This window comes from Ornithorhynchus anatinus, chromosome 13 (assembly GCF_004115215.2).
Source record: "Ornithorhynchus anatinus isolate Pmale09 chromosome 13, mOrnAna1.pri.v4, whole genome shotgun sequence".
NCBI lineage: Eukaryota > Metazoa > Chordata > Mammalia > Monotremata > Ornithorhynchidae > Ornithorhynchus > Ornithorhynchus anatinus.
The window spans coordinates 828,687-853,709 of record NC_041740.1 but is presented as its reverse complement, the minus strand read 5'-3'; the positions used below and the strand labels follow the sequence as shown (position 1 = coordinate 853,709).

At 53.8% G+C, this 25,023-nt stretch overlaps 1 protein-coding gene across 6 annotated transcripts in view; it reads left to right on the top strand.

Moving 5' to 3' along the window:
• Positions 1-20,203: 20,203 nt before the first annotated feature.
• The window catches only part of ADCYAP1R1 (ADCYAP receptor type I), a 50,048-nt gene continuing 45,228 nt past the window's right edge, over positions 20,204-25,023 (top strand). For all 6 annotated transcript variants that reach the window (XM_029077867.2, XM_029077866.2, XM_029077865.2 and 3 more), the window contains exons 1-2: positions 20,204-20,283; positions 20,608-20,649. The gene's annotated coding sequence lies outside the window, so the exon portion shown is untranslated. The remainder of the gene's footprint in view (positions 20,284-20,607; positions 20,650-25,023) is intronic.

Sequence of the window (25,023 nt, the reverse complement as noted above, 5' to 3'; positions counted from 1 at the left end):
GACCCCAACTCCCAGGAGGACGTGTTTGCAGGGCAACAGGGCGGCGGCAGGGCAGACGGTCCTCCCATTGGACCGACGACATTCGCACATCATCACCGAGGCCGCTCGGTTACCATGGCGACCAGCACGTCCCCTGTCGCGGGGTGCTTTCTGATAGAGGGTATTTTTTGTTGTTGTTGTTCTATCATTTTTTGGCATCGAACATGAACTTCGGTTTCCATGGCAGCAGTGGCTTTTCTTTTTTTTCTCCCCCCTCCCCATTCCACTCACGCACCTTTCCCGGGGCGAGCTCAGGCGGGCGCGAGAGCCGGGGGCACTGGCTGCAGGACTGGATCGGGATCACGGGAAACACGGAGATCCCAAATGGGAGGCGATATGAAACCCCCACCATCAGACTGACAGCCCCTCGAGGGCAGGGCTCGTGTCTCCTTCTTCCTTTGTCCCTCCCCCAGGACCCAGTATAGTGTGTATGTGTGTCGTGTATATTGTGTGTGGGTGCAAGACTTTCTGCCATTGGAAGAACGGAATGTGACTCTCCTGCTGCTTCAAATTGAGAATTAATTCTCACTGATTCTCCCAAGTGGCAGTACTCCTCCACTGCTGCCAATCTCCATTGGATCTGCTCTCCCCGTGTTCTTAAGGGAAATGTCCCTGGGAAAAGATTTTAAACAGAGAAACTGAGTCAGAAAGTTCAGGCTTCCCTCCCCAACCCTGTACCCTCAGCCCCCTGTCCTCCGACCATGGATCCCACTGCATCCAGACAGTGGCTGGGTGAGGCCACAGCCCCTTGCAGAAAATTGGGTGATTTGTGAAGCACCAGGGGTTGGGGGTGGAGGATCCTGGACAGCCAAGCTTGGGCAGTAAAGGGTCAGTGGCCTGGACTCTTACCTTGGGGATATTGTGGGGTGTTGGGGGCAGAGGAGGGGGCAGCGACCAGGCCTGGGGAGGGGGGACCGGCCCCAATCACCCACCTAGTGTGCTGTCTAAGAGCAGAGCTAAATGGGCCCATTATCTACTCGGTTATTTGTTCCGGCTCTGAACAGCGGGTTCGCGTCTAATGCGGCAATCTCGCTGGCATTTGAGGGGAAAATTGGGCTCAGAGAGGCTTGAAGCAATTCGGTGAGGACCTAGGAGGAGTGGTGAATCAGAAAGGATGGAGATGGAGAGAGAGAGAGAAAGAGAGAGAGAGGGAAGGGGGAAGGGAACAGGATGGGAGAGTGAAAGACAGAGAGACAGAGATCCAGAGCAAGAGATAATGAGACAGCAGAGAGGGACCAAGAGATGGAGAGAGCAAGAGACAGTGATACAGAGAGAACAGAGATGGAGCTTGACCGAGAGAGCAGAAAGATGGAGAGAGAAGAACGAGAGATTGAGAGCAATAGGGGAGAGAGACTGAAAGAGAGAGATGAGAGCAAGAGAGTGAAGACTCTCTGATCCCACGGTGTACAGAACAGAAGCAAGAGATGGCTCCATTTCCCTTCAGCCTAGCAGCACCAGCTCTCTCCCGCTTCCCCGTCAACATTCTTCTCCCTCTACACCCGAACTCAGCCTCTCTTCATTCATTCAATCGAATTTATTGAGCACTTACTGTGTGCAGAGTGCTGTTCTCAGTGTTTGGGAAAGTACTGTGAGCAGGGAATGTGTCTGTTTCTTGTTATATTGTACTCTCCCAAGCACTGAGTACAGTGCCAGTAAGCACTCAATAAATATGATTGAATGAATCGAATGAAAACAATATAACAATAAATAAGACACATTCCCTGCCCACAGCGAGCTTACACTCTGTTTCTCCCAAGCTCACATACTGACTGGGCCTTGATCCCAACTTTCACACTCTTCTAAAACCCCATCTCCTCTAGGAGGTGAACCTCTCAACTCCCACCCCATTTTCCACCCCCCTTCTCCCCACTACTGCTACCTCAGCACTTCCACATCACTTAAGAGAAGCAGCGTGGCTCAGTGGAAAGAGCCCGGGCTTGGGAATCAGAGGTCATGGGTTTGAATCCCAGCTCTGCCACTTGTCAGCTGTGTGACCGTGGGCAAGTCACTTAACTTCTCTGTGCCTCAGTTCCCTCATCTGTAAAATGGGGATTAACTGTGAGCCTCACGTGGAACAACCTGATTGCCCTGTATCTACCCCAGTGCTTAGAACAGTGCTCTGCACATAATAAGCGCTTAACAAATACCAACATTATTATTAAGCACTTAGGTACTCACTTCAGGGCAACCTTGCCATAGCATTTGGTCTATATCTTTAAACTTTGCTGCTTCCTAATACCTGTAATTTATTTTAGTGTCTGTTTCCTCTGCGGGATTGTAAACTCTATTGTACTCTCTCAGGCATGTAGTACAGTGCTCTGCCCACGGTGGGTACTCCGTACATACTATCGATTGATTGATTGACTCCCTGGCTTATACATTTCCTTCTGCCTGCAACTCCCTCCTCTTTCACACCTGCCAGACCACAGCTCTCCCAACTTCAAAGCCCTTCTGGAATCATTTTTCCTCCAGGAAGCCTTTTCTGATTAATGTTTCTTCTCATCAGGTCATATCCTCCCTCTTACCATCTCTGCTCTTTCGCTCTAACAACCTTGTGTTGCATTTTTGAACACTGGGACTTGCACAGTTTACTATTTAAGGTCATCCTCTATCTGTAAGTTATTATGCTCCTTTCTTCCCCTGGAATGAAAGTCCTTTGAGGGGAGGGATCATGTCAGCTAAGTCTACTGCACTCTCCTAAGCACTATTGTATTAAAATGGTATTTATTAAGTGTTTACTATGTGCCAGGCACTCTAATAAGCACAGGGGTAGATATAGGATAATCTGGTTGAATAAAGACCTTGTCCCTCATGAGAATCACCCTCATCATCCCCATTTTACAAATTAGGTGACTGAGACCAGAGAAGTGAAGTGACTTGCCCACAGTCACCCAGCAGACAAGTGGCAGAGCTGGGATTAGAACCAAGGGCCTTTGACTCCCAGGCTCGTGCTCTTTCCACCTGGTCATGCTGTTTCTTAATTCACTTGGTATAGTGCTTGGCACAAAGTTGGAGCTCACTATGTACTACTGACATACAGTCATCCCTGCTAAACTAAAAGCTCCTTGAAGGTAAGGATAGTCTCCTAAGGGTCCAGCTCAGGGCTGTGCATACAACAGGCACTCAGTTTATACCACTAACATATTGGACTAATGGACTGACAGAGGCTCTGGAAGATGTCAGCAAGGCTCTGAATCAAGGGAGACAATTATTGGGCCTCAAACCCACCCTGGCTCTCTGGGAGTTAAAACACAATTCCCGGGAAGCCAGACTCGTATATCGGCCTCTTCTTTGGTCTCCCTGCCTCTAGCCTCTCCCCTCTCCAGCTTTCAATGCCCTCTGCTACCAGGATCAATTCCCAGCAGCTTTGCTTAAGACACGTGGACTCTCCCCTCCACAAAGCCCTTCACTTCCTGGCCGGCATCCTCCTCATCGACCGGAAACTCCTGGACAGTGGTTTTCTCTCTGTCTCTGTCTCTCTTTTTCTCTCTCTGACCTAGCTTCCTGCTTCCCACCACAGCTGTGCCTCCTCTCACACTCGTTGCTCCTCCCAAGCTCATCTGGTCACTGGGCCTTACTCTTGACTCTCCAACCTCCGGTTCTTTGCTCACCCTGTTCTCCTTGCCTAGAAATCCCACCTTCCCATCCCAGCTCAAAAAAATCCACCAGAATCCAGCTCTGCACATTTTCAAAATCCTCCTGATGATCCTCCTCTTTCAGGAAGTCTTTCACACAACATCCCGTCCTTAAAGCACTTAAATCTTCATGCCCGTCCTCATTCCTTCTGTTCAACTGTCCATTCAATGATGTATTCAGCTGTTCCACATTTCTGTGGAATTTTAGGGGTACCCTCTCTCCCTGCTCCCACTATATGTGGTGTCTGCCTTATACTGTAACCCACTTGAAGGAGGGGCCTATACTTTTTGTTTTTAGTGTACTCTCCCAAGTGCTTACTAGGGCACTCTGTACCTAGTAGGCATCCAGTACAGTGTTCTACACTCTGTAGGTGTCTGGTACAGTGCTCTGCACATGCTAGGTACCCAGTATAGTGCTCTATCAAGCACTTAGTACTGTGCTCAGCACAGAGCAAGCACTTAATAAATATGATTGATCGAATGAACCAGAGTTGAGCCAACGACACACCAATGACACTCTGCTTCCCTGTGCTTGTGGGTGGGCCATGACCTCAGCCCCACAGGAAGCAGCATGGATCAGTAGATAGAGTGCAGGCCTGGGAGTTAGAAGGTTATGTGTTCGAGTGCTCCACCACTTGTCTGCTATGTGGCCTTGGTCAAGTCACTTCTCTGTGCCTGAGTTACCTGATCTATAAAATGGGGATTGAGAGTTTGAGCCCCACGTGGGATAGGGACCATGTCTAATCCGATTTGCCTGTATCCACCCAGCGCTTAGTACAGTGCCTGGCACATAGTAAGCGCTTAACAAATACCACAATTATTTTTTTTTTATTATCTTCCTTTCCCCGCCCTGCGGAGGCCAGTTTGAAGTCGAGATTCAGTGGCACTGGTTGTTTTGGAGTCACGTGTCGGCGGGGGGCGGGGGCGGTCGTTTGGAAGTCATGCGATTATGGGAAGGTGGTTGTTTTGGAGACAGGTGGTTATGGGGGCGACCGTTGTTTCAGAGACAAGTGGTTCTAGGGCCGAGGCTGGGGAGGAAGAGACCCACTCCAACAACTATCGTTTGCAGGATGGCCCCCGGCTGTGTGTGGTACAACGCGGATGCGAAGGGAGCGCTGGGCCGGAGAGGTGAGGAGAAGTCCTCCAGCAGGGCATACTTTGGCTCCGAAGAAGCCCAGTTGCTTCGTGCTTAGTGGAAAGCGTGGCTTAGGGGAAAGAGCCAGGGCTTGGGAGTCAGAGGACATGGGTTCTAATCCCACTCCGCCACTTGTCTGCTATGTGTCCTAGGGTAAGCCACTTAACTTCTCTGTGCCTCGCTTACCTCATCTATAAAATGGGAATTAAGACTGTGAGCCCTACGTGGGACAACGTGATGCCCTTGTATCCCTCCCAGCGCTTAGAACGGTGCTCAGCACATAGTAAGCGCTTAACAAATACCATAATTGTTATGATTATTATTAGGGGTAAATCGAGGTGGGCCGGTCCTTTCTCCCCCACGTCGTGCCCCGGGCCTCCCAGGACCCCCGCCTCTTCTCCCCATCATTCGAGAGGCTGGTTGGCAGACAGCTTGCCTCGCTTCGGAAGAAATATTCCCGTCCCCAGGGAAACGGCAGCAGGCGGGGGTGGAGAAAAGGGGGCTAAGGGGTGGGAGGGAGTGGGCGGCTCCGCTATCACCTGCTCCCCGGGGCTACAGCTTGGCGGCTGCCGTTGATGGGTTCTGATTAGCCTGCTTAATGCGCAGCTCGTTGTCACAGCATTAAAACCGCGGAGCGTGTCACAGCACGAGACCCCAGCTAATGAACCTGCCGCCGCCCCCCTCCTTCCCTCTCTCCCCCACTGCAGCCCATATAATGAGCACCAAAGCATTATGCACGTAGTAGGCGCCCAGTACAGTGCCCTGCAGTGCCAATCAATGGTATTGATTGTGTGCTTACTACTACTATGAATTATGGTATGTGTTTAGCGCTTACTATGGGTCAGGTATGGCGTGCGAATGGAGGACAGGCCTGGGAGTCAGAAGGTCATGGGTTTTAATCCCGCCTCTGTCACTTGTCTGCTGTGTGACCTTGGGTAAGTCACATTAGTTCTCTGGGCCTCAGTTACCTCTTAGGTAAAATGGGGATTAAGACTGTGATCCCTATGTGGGACAGGGACTGTGTCCAACCCAACTGGCTTGTATCCACCCCCGTGCTTAGTACAATGCCCAGCACATAGTTAAGCATTTAACAGCTACCATTAACAAACAAATACAAAGCACCAGGGAAGATAGAAGCAAATCGGGTTGGACACAGTCCCTGTCCCACTTGGGGCTCAAAGTCTCAATCCCCATTTTACAGATGAGATAACTGAAGCACACAGAAGTAAGGTGACTTGCTCAACGTCACTCAGCAGAGAAGTGGCAGAGGGAGGATTGGAACCCATTACCTTCTGACTCCCAGGCCTGTGCTCTATCCACTATACCATGATGTTTCTCTATGTGCAGAGCACTGTACTGCGCGCTTGGGAATGTACAAAACAATAGAATGAGCGGACACGTTCCCTGCCCATAACGAGTTTACCATCGTTCTTGTCCGAGCAGAGGCCAGAGTCCGCATACTCCAGTCCGCCGCCAGGGTCGATTTAACGCGGCTCCCTGGGCCCTCCCGCGGCTGCCAGCCCGGTAAAGACGATTTAATTTCCTCCTAAACGGCGCGGCCGTGAAGGGCTCCCGGCTGGCCGATCTCGCCCTTTTGCAAACAACAAACGTGGCTCTGAAACAGGCAGAACGGAACCCTGCTGTTTGTGGGTAAGGTCCATCCGAAGGATAGATTTTCATCACCCTTCTGCCTGCCCGCGGCCCCGGGCGGGGAAACGAATGAAAAGGTGGAAGAAGGAGAAATTAAACAATCATTTGTACTTATTGAGAGCTTACTATGTGCAGGACGCTGTACTAAGCGCTTGGGAGAGGACAATACAACAGCGTTGGTAGGCACGTTCCTGCGCACGAGTTTACACCCTAGAGGGAAGGGAAAGGCGGAAGGGAGGAGGGAGAAGTGGGCGGGGGAAAGAGGAGTGGGAGGAGGAGGGAGAGATAGAGGAGAGAAATTGTCAAACAGCCCCTCCGTCCCTCCCTCGACGCCCAGCACAATGTCTTTGACATCCCCTTAGGAGTGGTACGGCGTAGTGAATAGAGCAAGGTCCTGGAAGTCAGAAGGTCATGAGTTCTAATCCCGGATCAGCCACTTGTTTGCTGTGTGACCTTGGACAAGTCATTTCACTTCCCTCTGTCTCAGTTTCCTCATCTGTAAAATGGAGATTGAGACTGTGAACCCAACATGTGACAGGGACTGTGTCCAACCCAGTTTGCTTATATCCACCCCAGCGCTTAGTTACAGTGCCTGGCACATAGTAAGCGCTTAACAAACACCATTATTATTATTATGAGAAGCAGCGTGGCTCAGTGGAAAGAGCACGGGCTTTGGAGTCAGAGGTCATGGGTTCAAATCCCAGCTCGGCCACTTGTCAGCTGTGTACTGTGGGCAAGTCACTTAACTTCTCGGTGCCTCAGTGACCTCATCTGTAAAATGGGGATTAAGGCCGTGAGCCCCACATGGGACAACCTGATTCCCCTCTGTCCACCCCAGCTCTTAGAACAGGGCTCGGCCCATAGTAAGCGCTTAACAAATACCAACATTATTATTAGCCGTTACCTGCCAGAACCGGAAACCCCATCCGAATCGAAATCCAGCAGGATCATAGCCACTTACTCCATGTGGTGCTCCCTAGGCGCCCATGCCCCAACCACCATCCCAGATTTCCCCGCCCCCCGGTCCTCGAAGCCACCCATACAGTATCCACCTTGGGAGCAGCATCCCCGCTGCCTGAGTTTCACTGCATTTCCTCCCCCTGGCTCTCCCCTGATGTGGCAGAAGGTAAGTCCCAGGGCCCCTCCCCGCGAGAATGGGGGAAGTCAGGGCCGTGGGTTGGGGACTGGGGAGGAGAAAGTATTCTAGTGCTCGGGGACGGAGTGCAGTGTGGAGAGTCGGTCACTTAGAGACTCCCATCTTGGGTGCTCTTGTCCGCCGCCGGCTTCGTGCTCCCCGCTTTTAGATAAACACGCATTTAGCTGCCTGGGAAGCGGGAAGGGCCGAGTCAAGAGGCCCTGAACAGTTATCTGGTCTCGGCAAAGTTCCTAGCTTAATGGCACACAAGTCCTCTCACCACACGCTGTAAGTGGCCTTTTTTCCATTAGTGAAGCTGCTCTGGCCAGGTTTCTGAGAAACCGGGTAGATTGTCGTTGGAACTCCGATGGAGCCTCGGTTAGTGGAGGCCGCCCGAGGCCAGAGGAGCTGAAAACCACCGGATTTTCCGGCAGCCACGGCCTCGTCCCCGGGCCAGCATAGACAACTGCCTGCAAGGTCAACCAGAGGGAATGTGCGGATGGAAAATCCGGAGTACTCTCTACACCCCAAGAGCCCGGGATGGTTTTCTAGCGATGAAGCAGGACGGGGACCCAATCGGTTCATCTTCTCTGTCCCGATCTCAATCTGCCAATATCTTGAGGCAATGTGAATCAGTGTTGTAAGAGGCTAAATTCCGAGGTGATATTATTTAAGAGTGGAGGAAGAAGGAGGGGGCAAGAGTGAGGAAGAGGAAGGAGGGAGGAGGAAGTGAAGAAAGGGGAAGACAGAAAGGAGAAGAGGGCAGAGGAAGAAGAGGGAGAGGTGGGAGGGGTTCGACTTCGGGGTCCAATCCTGTACCTTGGATGGCTCTCCCAAGTTGCAGCCTAACCCAAGACCTAGCGGGAACAAAGGACAACCACACAGGCAATTATCAGAGTGGCTGGTCATGTTCTTGTGTTAAAAGCAGATTCAAAAATAGCTTTGGGGGAATGAGAAACTGCCCTTTCAACCTCCGCTGCCAGCTCAAGGGTTGGGGTGGGCAGTGCCCAAAGAGACGCCTTTGTTTCACCCCCTCAAGGGGGTCCGGATCTCGCCCCTGAAAGCCCTTCAAGGTGATCCACCCGGCCTCCACACACAAGCGCGCATACTCACAAAGCACACTCACACACACGGTCTTATCCCCAGGGGTTCTCTCCACCACCTCCCTGCGGGAATCCAGACCCAAGTATCCCGGCAGGTGCGGGGGTTTTGACCCCACGAGCGACTCGATCCAACCGGATCGCGGCCCTTTCTGGCCTGTTCCCCGTGGGGAACAGTGTATGGGGGAGAGAAAGGGGGTGATGGGCAGGGGCCAGCCAAGAGGTGCCCAGAAATGAGTCGGCAATTGAAACCTCTCCCCCATTGTTTTCGTGGGTCCCATCCCTGTATCCCTCCTCTTCATTTTCTTCCCTTGAGCTACTGAGCCCCCTCCCCTCTTCTTCCTTGCCCTCCTTCCCTAAGCTACAGCTCCCTCTCCCCTCTTCCCTCTCCTTCCTCTCCTCCCCCGTGCTCCTAGCCCCCTTCTCCTCTCCATTCTCCATTTTTCTCCTCCTCCATCCCTTTTTTCTCTTTCTCTCCCTTTCGCCTCTCTCCTCTTCACCATATTCTGCCAGCTCCTGGCACACAAGAATGCAGTGCTCTTTTCACACAGCCCCTGGAAGAAATAACAATTACCGTTTTAGCACTCTGGGTGTGCTAATCTGGCGCTAATGTTTTTGGATCTCAGCCCGAAATACTCCACCCCGCCCCCCGCCCCCCCACACAAACACACACACACCCATCATCGTCCCTTTTCCATCAATAGCTCCCTGTTGGGGTGTCCTCTGCAAGGAGATCAAGGGTGACGGAGCCCTGTATTTCCGTCCGTGTGCAAGGGGCAGTTAGTATGTTTGCCTGTCCTGTTTTCCCATCAAATTTGCAGCCCCTCGAGGGCAGGGACTGTGTCTCTCTTCCCTCTGGTGTCCATCACTGGCCTTCACCCACATAGGGGGCCCAGTAAATCCGGACCAGTTGTCCACCAAAGGTGTTTTAGGCACAAGATTTATGTACATTTCAGATGTGTAAGTATGCAAGAGTGTCTGGATTTGAGGCTCGAAGGTTTGGTAATTTCACTTTGCCTACGTAGTTTTGGGGTGACAGGGCCTAACGGGTGTCTTCTCCCAAACCAAGATGGCTCTGGGCCTCTGCCTCAAGCTGAGGCCCTGCTTCCATCCGGGGTTATTAGGAAACTGCCCAGGAAGCTACTGAAGGTTAATAAGTATATGAAATTCGGCTCGTTGTGGACATGGAATGTGTCCGTTTATTGTTATATCGCACTCTCCCAAGAGCTTAGTATAGTGTTCTGCACATAGTAAGTGCTCAATAATACGAATGACTGACTGAGTCTTTTCAGTTGCCTTATCATGATTCTGACAATCTTGGAGAACACAGTTACATTTCAGGACAAAACCAGGTACCTTCAGGTGTGTTTGTATGCATGTGTGTGAGAGAGAGCGACAGAGAGAATATTAGCCCTGATGTATAGGGGAGGAAACGAAGGCCCAGAGAAGTTGAGGGATTTGCGAGAGGACACACAACAGGACAGGGAAGAGCTGAAACTCCTGACTTTCAGCCCCAAGTTATGTCCACTGGACTACGGTGTTCCCCACTCCCCCAACTCTCCAGCCACCCCTCTGCTCAGCCACCGGCGCCTCAGAGGTCCCTGCCCCAGGCCTAGCGTTCTCTGAATGGATTCCCATCGCGCTGTAAGAAGCTCCTGGTTGCTTTCGATCCAGCCTCACGAGAGGCAGGTGTTCTGACAGCAGCGGGGAAGGAACGTGCTTCGAGCTGCAAACACCCTCGCAAAGTTGGTCGTCAAATGGGATCGTATTTTCCCTACTTCAAACGCAATTAGAGATATTATCTGCCAGGTGGAGTATCTCCCGGTGGAATATGAATGAACCTGCCATCCCCGGGTTTCTCCATTACCCAACACTGCTGTTGAGGTGAGATTCCCTCCACTCTTACTGTCAGATATTTCACACCCCGTTTCTCCCCCACTGCCCAGATCACCTCCTCGGGTGGGGACAATCAGTCAATCGTGTTTATTGAGAGTTTACTGTGTGCAGAGCACTGTACTAAGCAGTGGAAGAGTGCAGTACCACAGAGTTGGCAGACATCTTCCCTGCCTTTAACCAGTTTACAGTCTAGAGGGAACACCCACAAAATTTATCCATTATCTGTCCATGGGTCATTTTGACCTACTCCCTACCTCTCTCCATGCAAGCAGCATGATAAGTGCAGGGGTTGATACAAGGTAATCAGGTTGTCCCACGTAGGGCTCACAATCTTAATCCCCATTTTACAGATGCGGTAACAGGTACAGAGAAGTTAAGTGGCTTGCTCAAGGTCACACAGCAAACAAGTGGCAGAGCCGGGATTAGTACCCACGTCCTCTGATTCCGAAGCCTGTTCTCTTTCCACTTTGTCACGCTGTAAGCACTTAACAAATACCCTTATTATTATTATTATTAGTAAGATTCATGCTGCTACAGAGAGCTCTTCTCTCTTGTCCATGTGTCCACCCTTCCAAACACCCAGGTCTCCTGCAGGCCCAGCCTCCAGCCCAAACTCCCCCTACCCAGCAGGGCGCACTCCCTCACGGCTGGGCCTAGGACCCGCTACAGATGGATGGCCTCTCCCCCGTCCGATTCATTCATTCATTGTCAGTCGTATTTTCTGAGCACTTACTGTGTGCAGGGCCCTGTACTAAGTGCGTGGGAGAGTACAATACAGCAATAAATAGACACATTCCCTGCCCACAACGAGCTTACAGTCTATGATGCCCATTCTCTGTGGCATCACAAACAGCAATTCGCAGCCATTCTTTGAAAGAGCCTTTCACTCAGTCACTTCCCCAGCTGTGCCTGCCTTATGCTGCCACTCCTGTACCTACCATCCGGGCAGCTCAGTCCTGAGACCACTTGCTCCACCTTGTCTCACACAACCCCGCTGCCCCACCATGTGGGTCAGAGTCCACTGCCACCGCCATCTTTGTGGAACAGCATGCCTTAGCCAATAGCTATGTTGGTGAGAGCTCATAACGCTGTTGCCATCTTGGTGAGTGGCCATGCCATCATGTTGTCTAGTGGCCATGCCATTGGCACTTTGGGGAGTGGCCATTCTGCCGCCATCTTGGTGGGGTGGTTGTGATGTGGCTCCAGTCCAATAAGGGATGCAGAATTTACACACAAACACACACAGATGAACACACACACAGAGTTCCTCCCTTTGTCCTCTTCCATCCTTCTTTCCTTCTCAATGTAGGCGGTCACTATGTGACTTAGAGAAGTCACATAGAAGTCGCTGCTTAGAGAAGCAGCGTGGCTCAGTGGAATGAGCACGGGCTTGGGAGTCAGAGGTCATGAGTTCGAATCCCGGCTCTGCCACTTGTCAGCTGTGTGACTGTGGCCAAGTCACTTCACTTCTCTGTGCCTCAGTTCCCTCATCTGGAAAATGGGGATTAACTGTGAGCCTCACGTGGGACAACTTGATTACCCTGTATCTCCCCCAGCGCTTAGAACAGTGCTCTGCACATAGTAAGCGCTTAACAAGTACCAACATTATTATTATTATGTGCCTCTGCCTTTTCCCTAAGGGTCAGCCCTGGGAAGAGGGCAATCATCCCCATTGAATACGGGCAGAGAGGTGGACATGTCCAGGGGTTCCCACTCCCACCCCCATCCACATGGCTGAATCTGGGGCGGCTCCACCCACCCGCCCACCCATCAGCCCAGCCCGCCCTGGCCAGCTGTCTAAGGCCTCTGAGAAATGGACGATGTAATCTAATTGTCACAGAGGCCGCCGCCAGAGACAGACCAGACGCCCAGGCCAGGAACAGCCTCTTCTGACGTCCACGGCCAAATGGGGGTCTTTCCATTCCCGCTCTGGGCCTCTCACTGCACCGCTCCTGGGCAGGGTGGCAGCAAGGGTAGCTGCTGGCCCCTGGCAGTCCTGGACACGATGGCCTGGTGTTGTGGAGGTGGGGTGGAGCGGAGGTCACGTGGTGCAGCGTCCATCCCCTCCCCAAGCCCCACCTCAGGGTGGATCCCACCTTGCACACAACGGGCTCAGATGGCCACCCAGGCAGGGACCACCCTCCACCTTCTGGGGTGTCCCAGGGCCTTGACCACTCCATGACCCCTACCTAGAGACAAGAGCATCTTTATACAGTGGACGCTAGATTGCAAGCTCAGTGAGGGAAGGCACCATGCATTCTATTTGTATTATACATACAAGCACTTAGTAGCTCTCTGCACTGAGCAGGTGCTCAGTACAGTGCTCAGTTCAGTACAGTAGGTACCCAGTGCAATGATCTGCACAGAGTGGGCAACCAGTAGAGTATTCTTTATACAGTGGGTCCCTAATGCAGGGATTTGCCTCAGTAGGTGCCCTGTACAGTGCAGTGCACCCAGTACAGTAGACCTCAGCCCCTTCTCCCTGCCTGGGATGGGACTGAGTCTCTGGGACTCAGAGCTGGGGTGCTCAGCTTGGCCTTAGGTCGAGTGGTCTTGGAGGGTGAGAATTTCTAAGGAAACCCTCTCTCTACTCCCTAAGTCTCCCTCCCTGGGACGAGGATCTCCATTTGGGGAAATAGTTTGGCTTAGTGGAAAGAGCCCGGGTTTGGGAGTCAGAGGGCATGGGTTCTAATCCTGGCTCCACCACTTGTCTGCTGTGTGACCTTAGGCAAGCCACTTCACTTCTCTGTGCCTCAGTTAACTCATCTGTAAAATGGGGATTAAAACTGTGAGTCCCAAGTGGGACAACTTGATTACCTTGTATCTACACCAGTGCTTAGAACAGTGCTTGGCACATTGTAAATTCTTAACAAATGCCATAATAATAATAATAATAATAATATGTGTCCTCAAAACTATGCCCCCATCTCTCCTTACTGGATTTGGGAAGTCCACTTCCTCATCTCATAAGCCAAGGCAGGGCCAGATTTTGGGAAGAGCCACTGACCCCTGACTTGAGCCCAGTTGATCACTTCTCTGGTGGCCACTAGGCCTTGGGCTGATCCTACCCTCATTCTCCTAATAATAATACTAGTCAATGATGTATTTATTAAGGGCTTACTATGTACCAAGCAGTGTAGTAGTTAATGTGAAATCAGACCAAACAGACTGTGAGCCCCATGTGAGACAGAGACTGTGTCCCACCTTATTAATTTGTATCCACGCCTCTGTTTAGTGCATGACACATAGTAAACAGCATGGCCTAGTGGCAAGAGAATGGGCTTGGGATTCAAAGGATTTGGATCCTAAATCCAGCTCCACCACTGGTCTGCTGTGTGACCTTGAGTGAGTCACTTCTCTGTGCCTCAGTTACCTGATCCGTAGAATGGCAATTAAGACTGTGAGCCCCATCTGGGCCAGGGACTGTGTTCAAACTGATTACCTTGTATCTACCACAGTGCCCGGCACATAGTAAGCATATAGCAAATACCATAATTATTAACAAGTACCGTAGTGAAATTAATTGATTCATCTTAGGAGTAGTGAGAAAAGGCATTTAATCCCCATTTTCAGATGAGCAAACAGAGGCCCAGAGAAGATAAGTGGTTTGCTCACAGTCCCACATTTGGCAATTTCTGCCCAACACGTCATCCCGGGTCCCAAGATTCCTGGGGGAGATTGTGTTGGACAACCGGGTGCCCAGAGGGCACCCGCCTCCCGTTTTCCTTCCTCTTTACCGTCTCATCTTGGAGGCGGGTGGAACTCGGATCCTCGAAAGGCCCCCCTGCTGGCTCCCGTGCACACGCCCGTGCACACACCCGTGCACGCACCCCCTCAAGCGCCCGGACACTCCGCATTTACCGGCTTCTGCCGGCCAGGGACGGGACCTTTCCCACGCTCGAAGCCCAAGATTGCGGGTTTCCGCCCTGGTCAAGCGGTTACGGTAGCGACCGGCTCGACTCCAAAAGGCAACGCTGATTGACCGCCGGCTGCCAGACCGGCGGTCCCCCAAGTCCCTGAGCCCCGCTTTCCTCCCTCCTCCACCGGGTCACTGGGGAGATTCAGGGATGGAGAAGGGAGAGTCTGGAGTGTTGGTGGTCCTTGCTGGGCCAATGAGGGAGAGGCAGGAATGGAGAGGGGAGAGTCAGGGGTGTTGGATGGCCCCGCCCCGAATCTCTCCGAACCCCCATCCCCTTTGTCCCCCCAGCCTCTCCGTCCCGGACCCCTGCGCCGCAGCCCCCAGTTCCCGTCGACCCCCGCCTACCTCCGTCCCCCTTGGCCTCTCGTTCGCCTCTGGCTTCTCAGGCCCTCCTCCAACTCCTACACCTCCCTCCACTTCCCCCACCCCACTTTTCTTTCCCCCTTTGCTCACCCCTCCACCTCATTCATTCATTCAATCGTATTTATTGAGCGCTTACTGTGTGCAGAGCACTGTACCAAGCGCTTCGCAAGTACAATTCGGTAACAGAGACATTCCCTGCCCAACAACGGTCTCAAACCCCTAAATCCCTTCAATCCCGTCCTACCAGGCCCCTCCTACGGTCCTGAAACCCCCCTCCTTTGTTTCCCCAGTCCCCTCCTCCCCGCTTCCAGATCCCACCGTACCCTACCATCCCCCCTGTTCCTTTTCCAACACCGCCCTCCAAGTCCCCCCACCCAAAGGGCCCAACAGCCCCCCCTTCATTGCCCAGCCTCCCTCACTCCCCCTGACCCTCTCCCTCCCCTTCCGGACAATTCCATCTGCCCGGATCCTACTCTGCCCTCCGTTCCTTCTCACTCCCGGTTCCTCCCCGCCCCCGAACCCCTCCTTCCCCACTTCCTCCCCTATTTTCCTCCCTTCCTTTGCCTTCTTCCTCCTGCCTTCGAGAAGCAGCGTGGCTTAGTGGAAAGAGCACGGGCTTGAGAGTCAGAGGTTGTGGGTTCTAATCCCAGCTCTGCCATTTGTCAGAGCCGCTTAACTTCTCTGTGCCGCAGTTACCTTATCTGTAAAATGGAGATGAAGACTGTGAGCCCCACAGGGCCAACCTCATTCCCTTATATCCACCCCCGAGCTTAGAACACTGCTTGGCACATAGTAAGCGCTTAACAAATACCAACATCATTATTATTATTCTGTCCCCCGTCCCCCCCGCGCCGGGACACCGGCCCCCGGGTTCCCCAGAGGCGATCGGATCCGGCGCTTCGCCTAGCAACTGCCCCGCACCTGCGGTTCCGCGTCTCGGCTGGCAGTCGCCTCCAAAAAGGCATAAGGCCTTTCCCTTCTGTTTCGGGGGTCGTCGAACAGGAGGGAGACGGGGGGAGCGAGGGGAGCAGCCAGAAGGGTCTCCCCCTCGATCCTCCCTGCCTCGGGGGCTCCGGGGAAAGAGGGGCAGTGTTTTGGAAGAGGAATGCCCCGCTTTCCTCTCCCCCTCCCCCTTCACTGATGTGAAAAGCGCCCCACGGAGCCAAGACCTTCAGAAGGTCGAGTCGGTTTGGGGGACGGACTGCAGGGAGATCAGAGGCCGGATGAGAGGGGGCAGAGAGCCCAAAATTGCTGTTCCCCAAATCCTGCCCTGCTGGGGCAAGAGACCCCCGCTGGAGCTGCGGGGAGGGGGGAGTAGGCTTGGAAATATTTCTCCCCTCCTAAGGTGGAGGCGGATGGAGATTCGACCGCCATCCGAATGCAGCTCGAAAAAGTAGAAGAAAGATCGGGGAGAGCCATAGACAAAAGGAGAGTCAGCTGGATGGGATGATCCGCTCTGGGTCAGTGGGGGAGAGTCGGGGATGGAGAGGGGACAGTCTGGGGTGTTGGATGGTCCGTACCGGGTCAATGGAGAGTTTCAGGGATGGAGAATGGAGAGTCTGGAGTGTTGATGGTCCTTGCTGGGTCAGTGAGGGAGAGGCAGGAATGGAAAGGGGAGAGTCAGGAGTGTTGGGTGGCCCATCCCTAGCTACGAGGGTGAGATTCAGGAGGGTGACTAGCACACAGTTCTGCCCAGCGTCCCGGTGTCCCTGTTGGCAACGGTGTCCCTGCCAGGACAGGCCCCGGGGGCTGACCAGAGGCTGGTCTCCAGGGAAGGTATTTTTCTTGGAAATGTCCCTGCCTGACTGGGTATTTCAATGTTTGGCCATTTCAGGGATCAGAAACTTTAGCTGCAGATTCCAGATGCGAGTTGGAGCTGCTGTTTCGTTTGGTGTTTATGCTTTTCTGTCTTGGGGCAGAACATTTTATAGCCACAAAAGGGCGCTATTTATGGGGCTGAAGATTGTCTTCTAGAGGGAGATTCCCCGGGCTCTCCGGACAAGGCCGAGAGCCCCAGCTCCCTTTGGCCACTGCTCTGTGGCAGGGCTGTTCTGAAGCCTACCAGTAGCCTACAGGGCCCAAGTCCCATCTGCCCCCACCCCCACCCTGATAGACTGCTTTCTCCACACCTCATGCTCCCTTTGGGGTCGGGCTTGGGCCTGCTCTGCCGGGCAGAGCGTGTCTGACCCCGGGGAAGGAGGGAGTGCTGGGATGGGGGAGGTGTTTGTAGGATCCAGCTTAGTCTAGCTGGGCAGTCCACCGACTCTGTGACAATCAACTGGAATCAGCTGGAAGTCAAAATGGAATCACAGTGCAAGATGGCCAATGAGAGGGGGAGGGAAGCCGAGGGGCCTGTGCAGCCCTGAGGAGAGCAAGATTAGGATGTTCTCTAAGGGGCCTCCCAGGGGGAATGCAATAATAATCCCTGGAGTTGGTGTGAGGCTGGTACACTTCCAGAGAGCTTGCCGCCTCACGTATTTCCAATTATCGACACAGCAGCGTGATGTGAACATGAGCCTGGGAGTTGGAGGATCTGGGTTCCAATATCCGCTTATCTGCTGTGTTACCTTGGGCAAGTCAATGAACTCTGGGTCTCAGTTTCCTCAACGTTAATTGTTCTCTCTCTTACTTAGACTGAGAGCCTCAGTGGGACAGGAACTGTGATGGATCTAATTAACTTGTATCTACCCCAGTGCTTAGAACATGATCGATGTATAGTAAGCACTTAACCAATACCATTATTATTATTATTGTTATTATTATTATGATATCCCTCTGTGGAGAACCTAAGGGCCAGGGCTAATCATAATAATATTTGAGGTGTTTATTAAGTGCTTACTAGGTGCCAGGCACAGTACTAAGCACTGGGATGAAAACAAGCGAATCTTGTTTGACAGAGTCCCTGTCCCATGTGGGGTTCACAATCTTAATCCTCATTTTACAAATGGAGTAACTGAGGCACAGCGAAGTTGAGCGACTTGGCCAGGGTCACACAGCAGACAAGTAGTGGACCTGGATTAGTGGCTGGGTCACTGGGGGACAGTCAGGGATATGAGGAAGCAGCATAGATAGAGCATGGCCCTGGGTGTCAGAAGGACCTGGGTTCTAATCCTGACTCCACCACTTGTCTGCTGTGTGACCTTGGGCAAGTCTTTAGTACAGTGCTCTGCACATAATAAGCGCTCAATAAATACTGTTGAATGAATGAAGTCACAACTTCTCTGTACCTCGGTTCTCTCATCTTTAAAAATGGGGATTTAGACTGTGAGCCCAGTGTGGGATAGGAAATGTGTCCAATCCAATTACCTCGTACCTACCCCAGTGCTCAGCACAGGGCTTGGCACATTGTAAGTACTCTTCAAACAGCTCCTGAGCAGGAGAGGGAGAGAGTGAGAAGATATGGTTTCTACCCTCAGGGGCTGCCAGCCTGAAGGGGAGAGAGTTCTCCCTCTCTCTCACCCACACAGGGAGGTGCTTATGTGGACAGAATACACACTGGTGGTGCATACAAACACACACATATATACAAGGAACTGGTACCTAATTTAAATTGAGTCCTCATCCCTATCAAATAGCTGAAATATTTATCCAGAGTTGAATCCCCAAATGTTCCAAATCCCATTCTGCCGGTGGTTATGAACCAAGTAGATGGGCTGGACCCCCTCTTCCCCAGCTTGGGCCCTTGTCCGAGTGGGGTACAGCTGGAATATGAAAAAAAGCAAAGTAGGACCCTGGAAGGAGGAGAGGAAGTCAAAGGCCAGAATAATCTACAAACTGGGTGTCCATTCTTTGGGTAATAGAATGGGTAAGCTCTCTCCCAAACTCACTTGTCCTCCCCTTTCCTAGCAGTAGCAGTGAAAGCAGGGGCCTGGAAAAATATGGGGTTCAAGCCCCTCGGCATTCTGTCACATCCTTGCTACAGGGGCCAGAATGCTGTGGGGCCCCCGCTGAGTCCAGGTGGAGCATGCCCTAGCTCAGAGAGGGATATTGAGGGTCGACAGTGAGGGCGGGCAGCTAGGGATGAAGGCAGGATGGACTGAACCTTATGGCTGTGACATCTGTCTTTCTTCTGGTAAGATAGTTTATAGCTGCCTGGGACTGTCAATCAAAAATCAGTAACAGGTACTGATGCCTACCGTCGACAGAGCATTGAACTGAGTGGTTGGGAGAGTACGACGGAATTAGTACACATGGTCTCTGAACCTCAAGGAGCTTTCAGTCTAGTTAAACTGGGGCTTCAGGTCATTTTATCCTCAGGAGGAAGTTTGAGAGAGTAGCTAAGCACTAACGGTATCAATTGAATGCCCCCTTGGAGCAGAGCATTGTGCTAAATGCTCGGGAAACAGCAGGGTTCCGTGAACGGAACACGGGACTGAGAGTCAGAAGGACCTGAGTACTAATTGCAGCTCTACCACTTGTCTGCTGTGTGACTTTGGGTAAGTCGCTTTACTTCTCTGGGCCTCGGTTACCTCATCCGTAAAATGGAGATTAAACCTGTGAGAGCCACCTGGGACATGCACTGCGTCCAATCCGATTAGCTTGTATTTTTCTCAGCGTTTAGTACAATGCCTGGCATATAGTAAGCACTTTACAGATACCCTAGAAAAAATAAAGGATAACGGAAAGACACGTTCCTGACCTCGAGGAGGAGAGGGGGATCCGGGGTCCCAGTAAACCCTCTGAAACCCACCCTCTCCTCCCCAGAGAATGTGTGAAGCGGGGAGTGTCGGATGAGATAGAGACGGAAAGAGGCAGGATGAGGAGGTATCCGGCAGCGTTTAGTACAGTGCTCTGCACATAGTAATAATATTGAATGAATGGATGAATGAAAAGAGAGAGGAGGAGGAGTTTTCGGGGTCCGGGAGGGGAGAGGATGGGGGAAAAATAAGGTTCCTCTCTCCCAACCCCAAAACGCCATTGCTGCAGCTTCTGTCCAATTCACACCCGGAGGCGGGGGCGGGCAGAGCTGGGTCCCGCCTCCCGGGAGGAGGGGGGATGGGGTGGGGGGCTCCTAATTCGGGACGCCCGCAGGAGGCGAGGGAGGGAGGTGGGGGCCGTGGAAATCTTTGCCCCATCGCCCCCTCCTGCCTCCCCCGACATCCTTTCTGCCCTCCCTTCCCCGCCCAGCGCGCATCTCTCTCCCCTCTCTCCTCCGCGACCCCTCTCCGGTCCAGCTGTCCTGGAAGCGAGGGACAGACAGAGCGAAATGGGCGGGCCGCCCCGATTTGCATATCCCCGCCCCTCCGCCGTCCCCATTGGCTGCCTCCAGAGGCCGAGCTGCGATTGGCTCCGACGCGCGCTCTCCGGCCCTCCTCGCCCCGCCCGGTCGAGGTCCGTGTGCGGAGGCGCTCGGCGTTCTCCGCAGGACCGGCTGCGGGCTGGACGCGCCGGGAAGCGGAGCGGGAGCCCAGGTGCGGGAGCCGGGGCAGGGGCAGGGGGGCGGGAACCGGGGCGCGGGAGCCGGGCAGCCCGACGGGCTTTGGCTCGCCGCCGCAGCCTCTGAGTTGGCTGTTTATCCCCCCGAGCCCAGCCGAGGGGCGCCGCCTCTTCCCACGGCGGCACATTCTTGCACTGCCCAGCGCCGTGGCCGCCCCCAGGGACGGAGGAGCCTTTGGGCGATCTCCATCCTTCCCCCACCCCCCACCCCCCGACGGCGGTGCGCGGCCCCGACTCGCTCACAAGTTTCCTTGCTTGGCTCCGGCCCTCCCACCCCCTTTTCCCCCATCCCCCTACAGGAGGTCGGAGGCGGCTCTTCGACGCAGATTCTCCCTGCAATGGTAAGACCCTCCCTCTCCCTCCGCACCTGTCGCCCCTTCCCATCGTGAGTGTATGTGTGTGTGTACGTGTGTGTCTATGTCCCTCGTCCGGTGGAAACGCACGGTTGTTTTGCTGCAGCCCCGTTGGCCTTCTCACCCACGGGGCCGTCATGATGCGGAACGGAGACCCTCCAGCCCATGTCCCGCTCCCCTCCCCGTCTCCTCCTTCCCTAGAGATAGGGGGGAGGGCGGACCTCTAAGTACCCTCCCTCCCCCGCCCCCAACCGTGGCTGCCTGCCCCAAAAGAGGGTATACAGGAGAAGGGACCCCCTCCCTTCCCCCCCGCACAGACTGGGGTCCCAAGGGGAATTGGCGGGGGGGGGGGGGCGGGGAGGAACCCCCCCGCTCAACGCCTTTCCAGAATCCCAACTCCGCCGCGGAGCCCAACCCCAGCGTGTTGGTATGAAAGTCACGTCTGTTTTCGTCGGGAGATGAGGCTGGGGACCAGAATTCCTGCGGCTCTCGGGATTGGGGCGGGGGGTTTTGGTTCCCTCCTGTTCCTCCTTCCAACCCTCCCCCTCCACCCTCGGGGTCCTTCTTCCCCTCCTCCCCCCCGCCATCCACGCTCCCCTCATCTTCTCCCCCCGGTTCTGCTGCCCCTCCCCTCCCCCCCGGTCTGCTCCCTCCCCCTTTCTACTCCCTCCCTCGGCTCTGCTTCTCCCCCCCCCCACTTCCATCCCCCGCCCCCGGTTCTGCTTCCCCCGGTTTTTTCCCCCACCTCCGGTTTTACTCCGGCCCGATTTTCCTCCCCGCCCCCACCCGATTCTGCTCACCCCCTCCCGGTTCTGCTCGCCCCTGCCGATCCCGCTGTCCCCATCATCTTCCCCCCGGTTTTGCTCCCTCGACTCTTCTCTCACCCCGCGTCCTGGTCCCCTATTTTCTCTCCTGCACTCAATGGTATTTGAGCGCTTACTCTGTACAGACCACTGGACTAAGCGCTTGGGATAGTACAATAGAGTCGGTAGGCGTTATCCCTACCCACGGGGAGTTTGCAGTCTAGTATGGGAGTCAGATTTCTCTACGGACCTTCCAAATCCCCCGTCCCCGGCTGCAGAGCTTCCCCTCCCTTAAACCAAACCAATTCTGAGGCCTCTCCCTCCCCTCCAGCTTGCCTTCTCCCCCTCCCCTCCAGCTTGCCTTCTCCCCCTCCCCTCCAGCTTGCCTTCTCCCTCTCCCCTCCAGTTTGCCTTCTCCCCCTCCCCTCTAGCCTGCCTTTTCCCCCCTCCCCTCCTCTACAATCCCGCGGCCTGAAGGATCATTCTCCGCCCGCAGGTAACGGCGGCAGGGGCCTCTCCCGGCCCTTAGAACGCCCCTAGTCATCGATACAAGAAGGTATTTCAAGGTGCCGGTCCTAGCGGGTCCAAAAAGCAGCAGCTCCAAAAGAGAGAGGCGATGGGTGGGAGGCGGGCTTGGGAGCGCGGAAGCTGCCCCCGAAGTCCCGCACCCCGGAGGTGGAGGGTGTCTGGCTTTCTGTCGGGTCAGCCGGGGCTCGGTGGCGGGAGAGACGCCCCAGGTGCGTCAACCCCGGCGGGGCGTCCAGCTTGTTCCAGTTCGGGTCTCCACCGCCTCGTACCGGGGGCGGGGGGCGCTGACCACACTGCTCACCCGGTCGCCCCCTGGTCACCTGGGCGAAGGCGCGGGTCCACCTTCTCGCATCATACAAGACCAGGAGGAAATCTGGGCTCGCCGGGGGGTGGTGGGCGGGCGAGCTCCCAGAGGGTCCGGCTGCGGGGTCCCAGGGGAAAACACGTCCGGGAGAATGCGGGTTCGGGAGACGGCGAGGTTTCCTGCGGATGGAGGGGGGCACACCGGGCGAGATCCCTGCCGGCCAGCGGCCTGAGCAAGGACAGTGGGTGGCGTTGGCAGAAGGAAGGTGCGTCGCGGTGGGATGGGGAGGGGACCGACGCACAGTGAATCGCCGCGGGGGGCAGGTAGGGAGGCGATCGAAGCACAGCGAGTGGCCACGGGGGGGTTAGGACGAGGTCCGAAGCCCAGTGAATCTCCACGGGGGAATGGGGAGAGACCGAAGCCCAGTTGATCCCCCGAGGGGTGGAGGGCGAGTGGACCCAAGGGCGAGTGGACCCACGCGGAGACAATCGCCAGCTGGGCCGGGGGAGATCTCCACCGGCGAGTCGCCGACCCAAGGGGCATCTCGGTCTCTCCCGCTCCAGGGAAGGTCTGGAAGGAGCAGAGCTCCTGTTGGTCCCCAACGACCTTGGGCCCCTCTTCCCACTCCCCGCTTGAAAAGTCTGCTCCGCGGGTCGCAGGGACAGACATCCACCGGACTGGAAGATCCTCTTTTGGACTCAAACAATTGACCCCAGGCTTAGTCTCCACCGCGGACCCAGAGGGCCTCCGGAGACTTTCGAGCTTAATAATCATAATAATAATGGTATTTGATAAGCGTTTACTATGTAGCTGGAGTTTACTATGTTCAGGTCCGGTGGTTCCACTCTGGGCGCCCCCTGGGGCCCTCGCGGAGCCGGAGGGAACGTTGACCGCCGGGCCCCGCTTGGGAGGAAAGGAAAGTTCAGGCCAGGTCTGGGGCTCTGCTCACCTGGCGGGGCCCACCCCTCCACCTACCTCGCCCCTCGGGCCGCGGAGACGCCAGAGGTAGGTTTTGGTGAGTTTTTCTGCCCAGAGATGGGGGCATGACCTTCTGTGGCCAAAACCAGGGAATCGGAGAATTTGGATTTTAATTCTGGCTCCGCCACCTACCTGCCTGCCCTGTGACCTTGGCTTCTCTTTGCCTCAGTTTCCTCAACTGAAAAATGGGGATGCAATACCTGTTCTTGCTCCCTCTTAAATTGTGAACCCCGTGTCGGTCAGGGACTCTATTTGACCTGATAAATACAAAGTAGTATCTGCCCCAGCCCTAAGTACAATGTGTGACACATAGTAGGTGCTCAATACATGCCATTATCATTATTATTATTGTTCTATTGGTTGACTAATTGATTAGGCCCTGTTGCTTCTCTGAACCTGAGTTTGCACCATCCAACCTTAGCTTGTATTGCATGCCCCAAGATTTACCAAACATGACAGAAAGGTTTTGATGAATTAGGTTCCTACACCTTCCACTTAACTCAGTGGAGGATCCATTAGTTGGAGCTTCCTAATGTTGCCAGCTTCTACCATCTAAACAGTTGCCACCACCTTGTCTTCTAGTTTCACACAAACACGGGTGTACACTGCCCTATGTGTGTCCTCTCCTGCACAAGCTCTCTCACAGACACACACACACACACAATGGTTCAAGGCCAGTTTTATGTAGTGACCGTGGTGGCCATGGCCTGCACTTATCCACATGCTGACCATTTTCAAACAACAAGGCTTCATTTGCTGCAGGAAAAGGAGAAAGACTTATTCTTCCCCTTTTATGGGTGGCAAAACCGCAAGGTTAAAAGGCTTGCCCCAGGTCACACAGGAACAAGTGGTGAGAGCCCCAGAGCTCTGTCCCTTAGACTGTACTGCAGCAAACGTATGTGATGAGTCTCTGTTTACTTGGAGTGGAAAAAAAACCCACAAAAATCCACTTGCCCATTCTCTTCCATCACCCCTCCCTGCCTGCACAAAACTTCAAAGAGGCAGGAGGAGAAGGAAATGAGAATACAGGCAGTGTAACAACAGAAAGGGGAGAGTGAGTAATAGCTTCATCTTATTGGTTAACCAATGTCACATAGGAAGACAAAAAATAAGGAGAAACAGGGAGCAGAAAGGGCTGTTAGCTCCCCGCAAGCCTTGTCTGAATTGTAGTTCAAGGCTAAAACCGTTCACTTCTCGGAAGACAGTTTGAGCTCATCACTGCAGCTCAGTTTAGTTGTAAAGATAATTGAGCTCTTTCTTGGTACTGAGAATTCTGGGGTGAATAGAAAATTAGATGATTCACATGATCTTAAGTTCATTTTAGTGAGGAGCAGGGGCCTAGTGGAAAAAACACGGCCCTGGGTGTCAGAGGACCTGGGTTCTAATGTCATCTCTGCCACTTGCCTGCCTTGTGTCCATGGGCAAGTCTCTTCACTTCTCTGTGCCTCAACTTCCTCATCTGCAAAATGGGGATTAAACTCTCTGTTCCCTCCTACTTAGGCTGAGAGCCCTTTGTGGCAACTGATTATCTTGTACAGTGCATGGCACATAGCGATTAACAAGTGCCATAATTATTAATTTATAATTATTATTTTTCACTCAAAGCAATGTTTATTCTCAGTAAATGGTAAACTCCTCAAGAGCAGGGGTTGTGTTTCTCCTGATTTATGGTCCCAAGTGCTTAATAAAATGCTCTACTCAAGGCAGGCACCTGGCAGAGTGCTTTGCACTCAGTAGGTGTTCATAGAT